The sequence below is a fragment of the Xiphophorus couchianus genome, chromosome 14, assembly GCF_001444195.1.
Source record: "Xiphophorus couchianus chromosome 14, X_couchianus-1.0, whole genome shotgun sequence".
Classification (NCBI taxonomy): Eukaryota; Metazoa; Chordata; class Actinopteri; order Cyprinodontiformes; family Poeciliidae; genus Xiphophorus; species Xiphophorus couchianus.
Genome location: NC_040241.1, coordinates 7,926,829 through 7,943,644, shown reverse-complemented (window position 1 = coordinate 7,943,644; position 16,816 = coordinate 7,926,829). Strand labels below are relative to the sequence as shown.

At 37.7% G+C, this 16,816-nt stretch overlaps 1 protein-coding gene across 3 annotated transcripts in view; it reads right to left on the bottom strand.

Moving 5' to 3' along the window:
• Positions 1–16,816, bottom strand: part of arhgap36 (Rho GTPase activating protein 36) — a 68,987-nt gene that overhangs the window by 33,346 nt on the left and 18,825 nt on the right. Inside the window, exon 1 of one of the 3 annotated variants that reach the window (XM_028038975.1) lies at positions 3,753–3,899. The exons of the other annotated variants lie outside the window; for them this stretch is intronic. The gene's annotated coding sequence lies outside the window, so the exon portion shown is untranslated. Of the gene's footprint in view, positions 1–3,752; positions 3,900–16,816 lie in introns of those variants that run through there. 3 annotated transcript variants of the gene reach the window in all.

Here is a 16,816-nt window from a genome sequence, read left to right as displayed (position 1 = left end):
AAACATCTGGTTTTATAGAAGTTTAGTAAAAGAAAATGCATAATGTTTTGTAACGTCACTAAAAGTCATTACGTAGTTTCTCATTTTCTTTTTTTTACTGGAAAGGAAAATAATATCCCATCCCAGGTCTGCAGTTGCCCAGTTATGCTTTGTGTGTCTTCATGATGACAACATATCAGCAAAACAGAGTGATAATACGTTATGACCCCATAATAAACGAAACACTACTTAGCATTTCTTACTGCACTGATTCCATTTGTAGATTTGAGTTTCCATTCTTCCCGACCTTTCCTTACACCCTGTCTAGTTATGGGCTGCTGTCAATAGCAGGAAGTAGGAAACAAGACAATTCACGCCACATGACAGCCAACCCACACAGGAAGACGGAGCAATGGAGTATTTTGTGCCAGGCTAGCAAGATATTTTTCCACATGTGAACCAAAAACAGTCTGGAGCAGGATAAGAACATCAGATATTCTTTACTTTTCTTTCTTTTTTTACATCTTTGGACTAATTAAGAGAACTGTTTTTTTTTTGCTAATTTGCATCAAAAGCATGTTCAAAGAGTCGTTTAAATCTGCAAAACATTTGTACTGACAGAATGAATAATCACTGCAGAGAAACACCTGCTGTATCACACTGATTTTCTAGGTTTATAATGAAATATGGCTATTTATAAAAGCAGCAAAAAAAAAAACAAAATAATGTATATGCATACAAAGACCAGCTTGTTGCTATGCCTGCCTCATGATGAGGCGACGGAGCTACAGAAACACTCTCTAACAGCTAGCAGGTGTTTCTCACTCCTCTCCTCCACATGCGGGATCAAACATGTTGACGTCTCCCCTCCATGTTTCTCTCTGTCTTCGTTTTGTGATGTTCCTCACTGGCCGCGGCCTTTCGTTGTGACCTCACCAGTTGACCACAAAGCCAAATGAGACCGAATGCCAACCCATGTTAGCCTCGTTAGCTCGAGGTAATTTATTTTGCGCTGCATTCATTTCCGTTTCAGTGATGTGAAATGACCCGATCCAGGTGAGTGTTTAAAAAAAAGACGAAGTGTTGAATGTCCTGAGAGAACCAGTTCTTTTGTTTTTGAGATTAATATTTGCTAAATCTCCATCCTCCATAGAGAAACTTGGTAAAATAATGATTAGAAAAATGAACAACCTTTTAAAAAGAAGTGATGAGAGAGATAACTAACTCTAAACACTAAAGTAAGTAAATCTTGATATTTAGGACCAGAAATTTTAAAATTTGAAAGCTTTGGTACCTGGAGAAGGCAGAATGTAGATGAGGATAGGGGTTTATATTTGTGGCACTTTACAACTTTTTTCATTTGAGAATTGTTTACATTTTTATTTCCTGTAAAAATATATTTACACTTGTTTCAGAAATAAGCACTCTGCCTTTGCTTCAATTTTACAGCTAATATTTTATTTCGCCGGTCAGTATTCACCAATATGCTGATGACGCACTTCTCTGCCTAACACGTTCCTGCAAACTGGCAATCTAAAAGAGCAAGAGCACTTTGAAATAGTTAAAGCTCTTGAGGATATAATAAGACAGATAAGACAATGATCTAATATTACACAAAGCCTTCAGACTGAACACACACAGTTAAAAATTAGGATAGAAGTTCAAATTCAAAAATACTTTATTGATTCCAAAGGGAAATTAAGTGTTTTTGTAACTCACATTAATTCAAAAGAATAATAAATGGAAACTAAAAACTCAGATCTTATCTTAACAATCCTTTAGGTTTTCTGCATCTCTTTCATCAGGGGTGTGTTGATGTGATCAGAGGCTCGTCATTTAATAATCCGTTCAAGATTTCACCCACATCAACAGAGGAACAAAACACACTGTGACATCAAGCAGATTTTAATTTCTTCATTTCAGTCTTTTTGCTGATACAGTTTGACAAAAGCTTTTAATTTTCTATCAAGGAAACACAAACACATCCTTCAGTGTGTTCTGTCCTGTTTGAGGATTTACATAACGAACGTGTAAGAACAGAGTTTCCTCAGATCTAATGACGTCTCATTATCTTCTCATTATTCGGCTTCACATTGTGTTCCCGAGAATTAATAGGACACGGTGGCTGGTTTTCATTAAGATGTGTCTCAAAACACAGCTTTACACACATTAGTATGTAAACGTGCTCTGACTGGGAGTGGCTTACATACAGTCACACACGCACACAAGTAGGATTTACTAATAGGTACTTGGCAGAGCCAAAGACTTGCGCCTTAACAGGTCACTCGTTGACACAGCAGCTGTCGTGTCACGTTTGACTAAAATTTCATGTTTACCGCACAAACACATAGATTCAATTTTGACGTCTACACTAAAATTAAAACAGTCCCACAACTGTCAAGGCGTGAAACATGATCCCAGACTTGCACAACTAGAGGAGCATTAACAGCTTCACACTTTGTAGAAAACACCAAACATGTCGATAAAGCTGTGACACTGAAATAGATATTGGTGTTCCTTCTTGGTAATATCAAATGCTGTTTTATAAAAATATTTTTTGGATATTTGTGAAATCTGTCAATATCTCATAATAGTGTAGTGTGAGACAGATAATTGACAAAAATCGAGCTCTTCTGCCTTCTTCCAGTGCTAACTAAAAACAACCAATCAGAACCAGAAGGCGGGTCTTAGCGCTGTTAATCGCGCTTGTGTACACATGGTGCCTCTTCTTGAGCAAGATGCAGGGCACACTCTGGTCAGGTCGCCAGTCCATCATGAGCCAAATAGATAAATATCTACGCACTGAGACTGAACAATATTCCAAAATTGTGAATTATTACCAAATCCAAGAACCCAAACACTCCCCACTGCTCCATCTCATCACACCTCCGCCGCTGTGCTTTAACTGTTACATTTCATACTCTGATGTAATCCTGAACCCAACCTGAATAATTTTCATCTCATCTGACAAAAGATTGTGCTTTAAGTTCATTAGAGCTCCTGCACTTTCTCAGCAAATAATCTGCCCCCCTTTGTGAAGAAGTCAATATGTTGCTTGTTTTTCCAGATTAGAACAAAGGCAACATTTTTGTTGCTTGGCAATTGATATCAGACAGAGTTCAAACCATCTGAGCTTTCCCTGAAACTCGTCTAATGGTAACCCCTCAAAGATTTACCTATTTGTCTTTTTTCAGACAGGAAGGTTGGAAAGGTTCTACATTAACGCACTCATTTTTATTTCAATAATCAAATTTTTATGAGAAAACCTCAATTGGTGATCATAGGCAAACACTTGGGTTGGGTTAAGTTTATAATTTGGACTATATTTTCAGATATAGTCCAAATTCTGCTAGTTAGCTAATTTTGTTGTAGCAGAATTTGCTACAACTCGGGGAGTAAAGACAGTAAATTTATGTTTCACATAAACTAAACTATTAGTAAACACATAATAACACAACAAATTCTGCTATGTTCAGGTCTATTTGGAGAAAATAGAGTAAAATATAAAATCTGAGTTTATATTAATAAAATATAAAACTCAGAGTTTTATATTTTGAGCTAATTTGGAAAAACTTTCTAACTATCATGCAATTATCAGTGATTTATGAGGCCTAAAAGGCAAACAAATCAACTAACGATAGATATCCAAAGATTGTCAACATGAAAATCACACAGTATCCACACAGACACACACACACACACACACACACACACACACACACACACACACACACACACACACACACACACACACACACACACACCAACTGTACCTGTAGGAGGGCTTTTCTCAGTTAAAATCCCCAAACTTTTGTTGCCTTTAGTTTGCAGAGCCTTGGTTATCCAGACTTTGTTCAGCAAAACAAATTCATCTCAGCTTCATCTGAGCTGAACGAGACTGACTGGAGAGGGCTGAGCAGTGTGTTAGATTAAGAGAAAAGGAGGAGGAGGAGGAGAAGCGGTGCCGCCGACTCGACTTCTTACAACATAAACACAAGAGAGGAGGGAGGAGGGAGGAGAGACGGGGGAAAAGGGCAGAAGAAACTGGATAGATGGAAACGCAGTGAAGTTTATAGACAGTGGGAAAGATAACCGGGTGAAATTATCAGCAGAAACCATGAACGTAATAAAGAGGAGGGATTTAAAGAGGCAATAAAGGGATGTTATTGCCACTTTATGAGGAGGGGTCTTTAAAGAAACACATGGATCTGAGCAAACACAGACAGAAAGACAAGTTTGGAGGAAAATGGAAAAGAGAATCAAAATTAGCAAACACGGGTACTGAAAAGGGAAAAAAAGGAGATGGAACAGAAAGTAGGAAACAGGAGTATGGTGAGAAAATATTAAAGGGATAACTAAAGAGGAAATGGAAAAAAAGCATCAGCTACCAATGAAGAGAAGGAGGTAATAAGAAGAACGGTAAAATGCTTCCCAAGACAAGACGATACACAACACTGGGTTAGCATGGCAAAGCAAGAACCCTTTTTTGTTTGGTTTTTACAAATATAGTTAACATATATTTAGCCAACATAGTCACAGATCACACACATTGCTCTTGAAGGTCAGAAGTCATTGGGTATGACCAGCCTAAATATTGTAACTTTGAGAAAATATTCCAAAGGTTAAACTTCTCTGTAGCAATACAATAATCTCACAATACGATATATGATATTCTGATCACAATATGATAAGTATCACGATATTTGGCAAACAATGCAATTCAGTACAATTCAGTACACTTTTATGATTTTCTGAAAGATTTTAGAAGGACTGAGTGATTTTAGTGACATTTTGTGTTCCATAGACTTGGATTTAATTAACTGAAAATTGATTAAAAGCACCAACTACACAATACCTGACTCTGATTGGACAGAGTCTAACAGTCTACAGCTGGACAAAATGAAACAAAGATGGAGTGAGAAAATTAGTTTCTGTCATTTAATTCATGTGGATTTGACATAAAACTCAAAGTTTCAACAGTGATCCGGGAGCTGAGTGGGGAGATTATCAGCCTCTGTAGACTCTCAATATGCAAATGATTGCACTTATGTTTTTCTTTGGGAGTGGCTGCGTTTTGGAGTAAAAAAAGTCTTTTGGACTCTAAGGAAAAGGCTTTTCTACCTTGGCTCCTGGAGTTAGCTATGGCTGTAAGCTGTTTACTACTAGCTGCTGGGGGAGTGGCTCTGCCTCACCCCATAGTGATCGACTCCTTGCAGCTGCACAGCGCCGCCATTCCCCTGCTTGGATCTCTGAGTAGCTGCATCTCAGACTGCCAGGATCTCATTGTACTCTCAGTCTCTGATACTCTTTGTCAGTTACTAATAAGAATGATTGATCCGCCATCGTCATCACGGGAATCCTCAGATTCCTGCTGCGGGTTTCCCCTCTTTGTCTTCCGGCTCAAAACAGAGAGCCACTGCATCCTGCGTGTTCATTCTTCAGGTAATCCTTTATATACAAAACAGAAACCACTAAGCTAAAAACAAATTACGAAGTGGATGCCACTAGTCGCTCCAATATCCAAACTTTGCATTAATTTCGCAATCTCACTGCTTTTGCCGCTGTTCTGTTCACATCGCTACTGTGTTCCGCTTCTCTTTCACGGTTACTTGCGCAACTTTACTTTGTTTCTTAGCAACAAAATACAACCCATCGTTATTTATTGAAGATTTGAGATTTCCAAAAACAAAGGAATCTAATATTGCGTTTCGTTTTTTACGTTTGGAAACTCATTCCCTTTCACATAACCGGAAAAGCCGTTTTTTGACATTTCTCTGACATTCGGAAAAATATGGTTTACTTATTTTAGCATATCTCCGGTTTTACTTGGCCTATTAACACAATTAAAAAACTGGTGTGTAGTTTATAATGTGCACTTTAAGCACAAGATGAAAGTGAGACAGGGGAAGGCGGAGTCTTGCTGCTACGTCGTCATAAACCAGACATGTTAAAACAACGGTATAAGCCTACGGACCCCTATGGTTTAACGTATCGATACGCGCAGATGAAAAATCGATACCTTCTGAGGGTGGAAAAAAATCGATAAATATCGTAGAATCGATATAATTATACAGCCCTACTATTATTCAAGGGCTAGAGAGACAGAGACGGATTTTACTTTGAAGAACATGTAGAGTCAGTAAGGTATTGCTAGGTCAGGACGGGTGAAATGATAACATGTTGGATTGAGAAATACAGATTTTAAGAAGTATCAAGACTAATTCATAAGAACCAATAGGAAGGTAAGGACACAGAAGAAGTTAGGGGGGAGAAAGACAGAAAAAGAAGAGGGAGGCAAGCGGGAGGGAGCAAGCAAAGGATTAAAACGACAGGATAAAAGGTCTATAAAAAGGACAGGGGAGAGCATAGCTGAAAGAAAGAAAAAGGCTGTGAGGAAACCTGCTCAAGTGAGAGATGATCAAGTCGTAGGATATGTTAGTGGGCGTCAAAAGCTTCTCTGAGCCCCGATCTGACCTGGATCTCCTCTAATTGAGCTGGAATTAAACCACCTCTATGACGTTGGATATGTGAGATCATGATCAAGGCTTTCATGATGTTTAAAGAGACAAAACAACATGATCAGAAACAAGTTATACATAGCACAGCATGAAGTAGACGTATGTTTTTTTTTTATTCCTGTTGTTTTTGATCAGAATTACAAAAGTCACTTCTAATTGTTAAATGCCAGAATAATGATAGATGATTTTTCTTTATTACTTTCTTTAAATTGTGGAATTTCTGACCGGCTGAGTCAGTTTTGTAGGCCATAATGCATGCACACACACACACACAGTCATGACTTCCATTCATTTTCTACAGCCTACCCCTAATCCTAACCCTAACCACAACATACCTAGCCCCTAATTCAAAAACAGCATTTCCCTTCATGGGGACCAAGAAAATGTCCCCACACCCACACTTTGCAGACAGAAACAGGTTCCCACAAGTATATAAAAATCTGGTTCACACACACACACAAACCTTTTAAGTTCTGTCCAATGTAGGACAGCTGCCTTTGCAACTAAATGAAAAAATGATTAGGATAATTTTATGTTTGGATGACAACATCAAGTGTGTCCAAATGTAAAATTCCCACCTGATAACTTAAGATGTGGTTTTAATATTTCCACATGATTGTCTCTAATTATGATACCACATAATTTGTGGATTGCACAGAACCATCAAGAAGCAAAAAAAACAAAGCAAACCATAACATGATGCCGTGGTGTTCTCAGGCTTACTAGTTTCCACTGTTTTCCTCCATTTCTTAAAAAGTGTAATTATGGCCAAATACTTCAGTTTTAGCTTCAGCAGGACTAAAAATAATCTTTTCAAATATTAAAATCTGTATATTTTGTGGAGAATTATCCTTTCTCCATGCTAGGTTATTGATGTATGAGGATGAAGAAGAGTCAGTGAGTTGAATTCATAAATTCCATTTATTAACCAAAATACAGCTGGTCTATAGCTCATGCTATCCTTAAGGGCTAGCAGAACAAAATGGCATCAAACAATAGTTTGTAATTCTATTTGTTAGCCTCTATCTAAGCTACACCCTAAAGAGGGCGTTCCTATTGTGTCATATTCCTTAACCTTACTTTTGAGGGTGTTTCCTAACATGTCATTTCCTTTAGCTTTAGCGCATGTGATCTATGTGAATGCATGTATGTATATATGAGCATGCAAATAGCTAAAAGAGATAGAGGGAAACACAGAATTATTTATTCTCAACAACTTGCAAAATAAAACTCAATATCATCAAGACAGCAGCATAGGACTATACTTTATGTTAAAAGACGGTGCAAAGGAAGAACAAATGAAACTGGGCCAAGAACAAACCCAGTGGAACTCCATGAAATATTCAGAGCAACTGAAACATACTTTAAAATTACACTACTGTAAATGTGTATTGGATTGAAATATACTGACGTTTCAAAATGAGAAATAAAACTCACTATCACCAGGATAGTAGTACTAGAATATGTGACTACTTTATGTTAAAAGACGGTGCAAAGGAAGAACAAATGAAACTGGGCCAAGAACAAAAGCCAGTGGAACTCCGTGATTCAAACCAAGTAAAATATGGTTTAAATTACACTAAATCTGTAATAGATGCACTTCTAAATAATAATAAAAAAGAAACCCAAGCAGCAATCAAAGTATCAAAGTCCAAATTGATTAATCTGTTCCTTATAAATTCATAAAAAAACAGGGGAAGCCAGCACATAATCATCACTTACATTACTTAAGAGTGAAATTATGAAGGTAAGTAATAGATAAATGAAATAACATTTATGAAGTGTCTTTTTTTTGCTAGTTTTTTTTTTTAACTAGCTATCTTGAAGCTTGTGTTTGTGTGTGCGTGCGTGAGAATAAGCCTGGAACACGTCTGTCACACACACCAAAGCCCAAAACAAAAGCAGCTAATATGAGGGGGAGAAGAAAAAATCAGACTTGTCAGGTCACCACAGCCAAGTTTGGATTCAATGACCTCGAACATCCCATGATGGAAGACAAATACAAGAGATGGTGGATGGAGAAGATACCGCAGAGTGGAGGACGAACAAATAAACTACAGACTGCAGGGCAGTGAAGACTAAACAAAACAAAAAGAAAACAAAGACAAACTGGACCAACAGAGACACAAACGGACAAACAATATCTGACTGATTATAAGCTCTCAACTTAGAGAAGCCATGTTTTCCTCTCAGGGCTAATTCGCTTTCCCATTCAGCTGCAAAAACATCTGCAATTTCCCACAACGTCAACGGCGCTTTAAAAATTATTTGCCCTCATGCAGATGTATTCTGGTTTAGATTTTTCTTCATCAAACACATTTCTGATTCTAGAAAATGTAACCTGGATAACTACAATCTGTTCAAGGCACAGATTCAGTAAATAATTTAATAGAACCTGTCTGACAACATGAAATAGCCTAAACGACCTCTAAAAGCAATATAACACACCGTGCTCTATTCTAAAGAAATTGAAGTTTTAATGGTCTGGTGTTGGCCTGCTTCATCAGAGGCTGGAAAACTTTCCATAACTGATGAAATTTTGAATTCTGCTCTTTAGAAAATCCTGAAGGACAATATCCTGCCATCTTGAACCTTAAGTTATGCACCAGGACCTCTACGGCTTCTAAAAACAGCATGATCGCTTAAAAAAAGTTTTACTATATGTAAAATGTAATATACTTAATGTTCAGCTGACTGTGATTTTTGATACCTGATGAAATAATAAACTGAGGTAAAATATTAAAAATATCTGTGCCATGTTTAGATAACATTCATGATAAATTACATTGATTGTGTTGAAAACACGGTTATTTCTTGACCTATAGCTGATATTTTTGTATGACGCTTTCATAGTTCATATGGGGTAATTTTGTTTCTTTAAAATATACTTAAAATAAAGGCTGGGAATGTCTTATTTTTGAAATGTGAGATCGTACCGTTATAATAAAAGGTGGTCACTAAGAAGGTCACGTTCTTATTAGATTTCTGGGGTTTTATCTGGACACAGTATCAATGCAGTCCATTCCTTTAATAACATTCAGTTGATTTAGATGGTTTAATAATTCCAAAATTAAACTTTACTGAAACTCTGGTCACTAAGCGTTTCTTATGCCACTGTTGGTAAACATCTTAAATGGTGTTCTGATTTTTGTAGCAAAAAGCATCAATATAAACATTTACAAATATACCAAAAAAACAAAAAAAAAAACCAAACAGAAAACATGAGCCAAAGGTTTTGCTTCCTATAGTGAAGAAAAGCGCTTAGTCCTGTAGAAACCATTTTGACCTGCGGCCCCCTCTGCCCGTCTTGTTCCACTGATTTCATGGATATCTTCTGGTTGTCCTCCCCGTCATCGCTTCCTCTAACCCTGCCACTCATTTCCAGTTCAAAGGTCACAGGTGGCACCGCGTGGTCACGTCCCTAAGCCTATGTGCTGACTCCAGCGCTCTTCTTCCAAACAGGATGAACGATGCACAGGCGACTCTCAAATTAATGCTCTCTGCCAGAGCAGGAAATCCATGTCAGGACATATGGATGAACTTCAAGGATACAGCACCACCTATAGGCCACAATATGTCCAACAAGATGGCAAGAGCAGCAAAAGACAGATGGATACTTCTAAGTTCAAAGGTTGCTGAAAGGCATAATTTAAATTTAAGATCAATTTGAGGGTTTTATTTACATGTAAATATGAATATGTGATTTTTAAACTTTAAGATGAATCAAATTTAGGAAACACTCTGTGAAAATAAGGGGAGGTTATCTACATCGTTGTAATAATATGACACTATGATGTTTAGAGTATTCACATACAGCAGGGCAAGAACTAAAAGCATGTGTCTTAGAAACAGTACATGAACGACGAGCATGTTTTAGATCACATGTGTCAAACTCAAGGCCCGGGGACCAAATCTGGCCCGCCATAAGATTTTATGTGGTCCTCTAGAACCTTCAACATCAAAGTTAAATGAATATTTTATCAATCAAGTCAAATCAGTTCTTATCTGTATACTGCTAAAATACATTAATGTAAAAAAAAAAAAATCACAAATATTTAACTTTATGGGGGCTTAAGCAGGCTATGGAAGCAATAGCACAGAAGCATCAAATAAAGATAAACTTTCAGAAGAGTACACCCAGAGTCATAAGATGTTAGTCGCGGGAAAACACCTCCGATATTGCCTTTTGTTCAGAAATGCATCAACAGAAGGGATATGTTAGGTGTATCCAAATGTCCTGCATGTATTTGTCCTCTCATGGTTATTACTAGCTCTGCTGCTTCTAACATGCTTTTTCTTTCACAAAACCTTCTAATAATAAGTCTGGGTAAAGCACTCTGTGATTGTGTAAGCCACAAAATAGGTTTATTGAACATTTTTTATTGATCTGCTAATGCTGAGTGTACCTTATTACTAAGAAACTGAATTTCTGGTTTTCCTTGCCTGTAAGCCATTATCATCAAAATTAATGGTTGCACTTTTTTATTGACTTACTAAAATGAAATAGCCTTTCAATTATGTAATTTTTTTTAGAAGCCCGGGGTTTGTAAACCTTTCTGTATATCCCTTGTAAAAGTAATCAAAAAAGTATTTACAATTGCTTTTATGTCATTAAACCTCTAAAAATGAGATTAGACTGAAGGTTTAGAGTGCAGTCTTGAGTAAGCCAAATTAAATATGTTGCAACTTTGATGTTTCAGTGCACAGAGGACAGAGTCCAACACTGCAAGCTGCACATTACTGGAACCAGATGCAATTATCTTCACACTATCTCTCTCTCTCTTTTTTTTTTTTTTGTCGTTTCTCTCCCACACACACACATTCATCTATCCACACATGATTACGTCTTTCTATCTTCACATTGACTTCCATTCAGTTTTCATTCACTTCTATAGCCTAACCCAGCCCCTTACACTAAACCCAACCATTAAACCAAAAACAACACTTCTATCGTACTCAAAACATTGTAAAAATGGGCCATACAAGGTGAGAAATGCTAAAACACACATATATAGGAAAATACACATATACACAAAAACACACACCGACTTGACGCAAGAAGAAACACAGTCAATTATAAATACACACACCATACAGTGACAAAGGAGGACATTATGTTACTTTAGAGAGGAGCAGTGCAGGTGCAGTATAATTGATGAAGTGCTGCTGTTTATAGAATCACTGGCACATCTAGTTACAGATCATATTTTGTGAAAAGAAGACAGTACACATAACGGTCTTTTAAAGCCAGCTCAAATTGCTATAGTAATATGAGATATATAGGTAAACTGTCAGCTGTAAGGATAAAGAGCCCTCACCCTATTTTTGAAGCATGGATATGTCACAGTGCACTTTGTCATAAGCAGAAAGGCTTATAGGATCATAATTAGGCTTGAAGATTAGGTTCTTCTAAATGAAAGTCAGATAACAAGACTATTTGTCCTGTGACAGTTTACTGTGGGATACAGCAGGCGTTTTCCCCAGATCAGATTGAGCTGCTGCTACTGAGTGAATGCATGTGGTAATTCTAAATATTCAAACCAGAAACCCTGGTAATTATTTTAGATAGAAGGATTTCAAACAGCGGTAAAACATACATTCCAACAGATACACATGGTCACTTCAGCACAAGATTGGCTAACCATACTTGTTAGAGAAAATATTGTTTTGAATTATACTTGTGACCTACTGGTCTTAATGAAACAGTGCCCAAATGCACACTGAAAGTAGGAAATACGTAGATTGAATTGATCTTCTAGTAGCGCTTTAGCTACTGCTGGACAAGATTAACTGAAGTTTAGCTATTTGTCTCTGTTAGCGGATTCTATGCAGATGTTGTGGGTTTTAGTTCCTGAATTGAATTCTCAAAACTTTATCAAACTGTTCTGTTTAACAAAAACATGTAACAACTGGAAGCATAATTTTATAGTCATGATACTAAACTGTAGTTCACCAACAGTTAAGCTACAATTAACTGTGGCTACTGAAGCTAACCCTAGCTACTGTTAGCTTCACTAGCTACTGTAGCTGCAGTCAACATTAGCTACTGCAGCTACTTCAGTAGCTAAAGTTTTCTGTAGCTACCAAAGTTACAGTAAACTGGTTTTAAATTCCTGTAGGGATTTTAAAAAGGAACTACTGACGCTAACCCTAGCTACTGTAGCTATGTAACTGTAGCTACTGAAGGGTTAGAGTCAGTAGCTACAGTTAACTGAAGGATTAGCAAAATAAAGTCAAAATAGATATGTTAGCTAAAGTTCTCCGAAGAGCTGTGTAACAAACAATTTAATCTGAAAGGCCAATATAATAATTTTGGTAGGACTGTTAGTAGAGAAAGTGTAAACTTTTACCTAAATTCATTCTATAGCTGTGTCCGAATTCAGGGTCTGCATCCTTCAAAGGACCTGGTCTACGGAAACCAGGTCCTTCGAAGGCCGTGAATAAACGAAGACCGGAAGAGAAAAGCTGTGAATTCGGACAGACCTAGCCTTCACCCACTGTCCGCGCCCCCACCTAACTGTAACTTTTGTTGCCTAGCAACCTTGACAGCGTGAAGCAAAGAGCTGCGAAGAAAAAAAACAACAGAGCCAAAGTTAGTTTTTTAGCCATGTATTACTCCTGATTTCTGTACTATACTTTACCTTTACAGTAAAGGTTGTTCCATAGTAAGAAAAAAAAACAAGAAATCTGTTAGTTCTAAAATGTTCAAACCTATATTACATATTTCTATCAGGAATAAATATAAGCAAATTATTCATTTTTAAGTATAATACTCTCCAGATCTCAGATAAGCCATTACAGTTAAATAAAACTGTTATGTTTGAAGGCTTAACTTTAATCAATCAAATCGATTTGCCTAGGAATAAATGAAATACTTTAGTAAACGAAACATTTTACAACTAGATATTACCTGTCTGACTAATATCGGTGTTTAACTTTCACTCATTGGGGAAAGCTAGCGGGAGTTTTTAAAACAATGTGCCGGGAGTCAGGCGTTCTCTCCCGGTATACCAAACCTGGAGCGCCCGGCCAGCTGGCAGCTGGTGAGGGCAGCTGGTTGTTAATGCAGCGGGAGCAGACATGTCCTAAAATGTCAGAGCAATATTACAATTAGATGGATATACAACCATCCACAGAATGGTCCACCATTCTAAAACAAGCTTCTTGCTTTTCTCACTGCAAATGACTTTTTTTGTTTCGCCAATCTGAAATGTTTGCAAATTAAATTTTCTAGAAATTAATACGACCTTTTTTGAGGATAATTTACATGACTTTGGAAATTTGGGGGGAACCGGAGCACCCGGAGAAAACCCCCACTAAAACAGGGAGAACATACAAACTCCCACAGGAAGAGGCACCCGGTTAAGAACTAAGTTCTCTTTTGTGCAAAGTTGCAGAGCTAACCACTGCAACACCGTACCGACAATCTGATTGGTCAATCACCCCAATTTACATGGTTTTGGACATCTCTGAGAAACCGGAGCACCCGGAGAAAACCCACAGACATTTTATTTTGGTCCAAAATATGAGATGTAATTTCAAATGGTTCTGACCTGGACGCTTTTTGTTAGTTGCTTGTTTTGGAGGTTTTCTTGCTTCTCTTCCTTTTTTGGAGTTTCTTGAGTTTCAAAGTGTGTCGTATCGTTTTCCACAGGAGACTGCCTCCACTGGTTCAGGTTTTTCTGGTTCTTCTAGAGGAACGTCTGGTTCTTCTCTTCAGCTCCTCGAGAGATGGAACATGTACCTCAATATCCTCTGACAGGGTTCCCTCTGAGACACGGTCCATGTCCATGAATGCAGGGTCAGAGATGTTATTTTCAGGGGTAGTGTGTCTTTTTTCCCCATTTCTTTCTTGACGCCTGGCCACTTTCCTTCTTGGAGCTCCTAGTTCTTCTCTTCTTGCAGCTCCGTTTTCAGATGTTCCAGCTCCGTTTTGTAATTGACCTCACAGGCAGAGTACATTTGTTGGAAGGCAGTGAGTTGGTTTTGGAGAGCAGAAACATCTCCTTCATATCTGGTATTAAGTTCCTGATATGAAACTTTAATTCGCTCCAGTTCACTTTGGAGATGTTGAACTGTCTCCGCGGATTGCTGCTGCAGGAAAATGAACTCTTGACGCAAATTGTTCTTTTCTAATCTGAGTGAGTTGATGAGATGACGGTCATACTTTGCTCTTTCCAAATTAAATTCTTTTTCACAGTCAACCTTGTATTGATGGCATTCAGCTTTCTGTCTCAGTGCAGAAACATCTGTTTCATACCTCCAGTTCAGTTCTTGGTATGAAACCTTAATCTGCTCCAGCTCACTCTGCAGACTTTTCTCCGTTTCCTGCAGGCAGGCGATTTCCTTGGACATTTGTTCTTTGAGATTGTCCTTCTCCGCTCTCAGGTTTTCATTGCAATTTTGCTCATGCCTGATTTTCTCCTCACAGAACAGCTGCATGTCTAGCTGCAGGGTCCCCACACCTGCAGCTTCATATTTTGATTGAAGCTCCTTGTAGTGAGTCTTCACTTTGTCCACTTCTTGTTGAAGGGCTTCATTTTTTTCTTTTTCTGCCCGGATTTGTGATTGATTGATGTGATTTAATGTACATTTAACATTTCAAGACAAGAAAATAAAATACATTTTCTTGTATTTATTTTTTATATATATATATATATATTATTTATAAATGACTGATTTATAAAAGTCATTGTCACTTGATAATGACTTTGATAAATCAATCATTGTCAAACATTAAACTACATATTTTTCTTACTTTTTTATGGGAAAAAAATTATTACAGTACATGTCAACTCTGCTATTGACAGCAAAGAGTGAAAATAATTCTAACAGAGTAAATTATTTTTTATTTCATTACATAAACTGTATTAATACACCAATATTTCAGTTTGAGATATTTAAAAATACACAAAAAGTGAAAAAAATAAAACATATTTTTTATACTGGGAACACTGGCCACAGGCAGGGCTTCAGTCTGCTGGTTACACTGGGAGAGCTCCAATGACTTCTGAGACTTCCTGGTACACAGGCTAAAGCCAAGGATAAAAGAGAAATTATCCAAAAGTGTAATATAAAATACATATATATTTTCCTTCACATTCAGAAACAAGACATTTTCAGCATGTTGGGGCTCTGACTCGTAGCATCTTTATAGCATAGCTAAATACCGGCACTGTGAAGCTGAGCTGTGAAACAGAGACTGAACAACAGCAGCTCCAGCTGTGATCCTGACTAACCTTTCCTCACAAAATCCCCTGGTTTTTAATGAACATCCCCTATAACAGCAGTTTCTCATCAGCTCTCTCTCATTAGAAAACACAGTATGAAAACGTTTGCTACGCTAACAATCAGTGGTTACTTTGGGCCAATTTAGCTACATAGGAAATATTTCTCGGTTGTTTAGAAGCTAGTTTCTGGCTGCAAAGTCAAGTAATTCTGCTCTTTCATGCAGAATTTTTTTTGAAAGGTAATGCCAATGAATCCAGTTTGTATTGTAAGACGGTTGAAACAAGTCCACACAGCACATGACTTATGGAGCTCCGATCGCTCTACTGCCACATACAAGATGGCGGTGACGTAACGCAGGACTCAGCGCTCAATGAAGCGTCTACGTATTCATATCTATGGCTAGAGCTACTAAAGCCTTCCCTGTGCCTACATCTCCCAGAATGCTGTGAGGTTTTGGATCTGAGTTCGGTGAATAGTCTATGTAAAAGAATCCTGCGATGAACAGGATAAGGAGCTTAAGTTTTACTAGAATCAATAACCTAGCATTGCTAGAATCTTCTTTAAAATATTGACTATTTTGATTTCAGTGTTATCATCTACTGACATGTCAATAGTGTTACAGCAACTTGCCAGATCTGAATGGAGAACAGAGGACCTGTCAAATTGTTTCCTCAATTAGTTACAGTATATAACATTTATTCATAATTCATGCATTTGTTTTAATGCATGAAAAGCACAAAAAGGCTAATATTACTTTGTCATCAGCCTATATTAGCCTGTATTGCAATTTAGACTCAGTCAGGTAAATAAGGACAACGGCTAGTGAGACTGGTTTCCAATACTCATCGTCTTCGACTGCTTTTCTTCCTGTCAGCATTTGGTGTGTATCTGTTTCTCAATGGAATTTGGAAAAAGCAGGAGAGGAAATGCCAACAGGGACAGAAAAAACAAGATTCCACTGAGGGCATCGATAACGCGCCCTTCCATCTCTGTCCCTGTCCCTCCTCTCTAAACAGGACATTCACATCCACGCCCATCGTCCCGACCATCAGCACCCTCAGAGTTGGACAGCCTCCTGCATCCTAGCG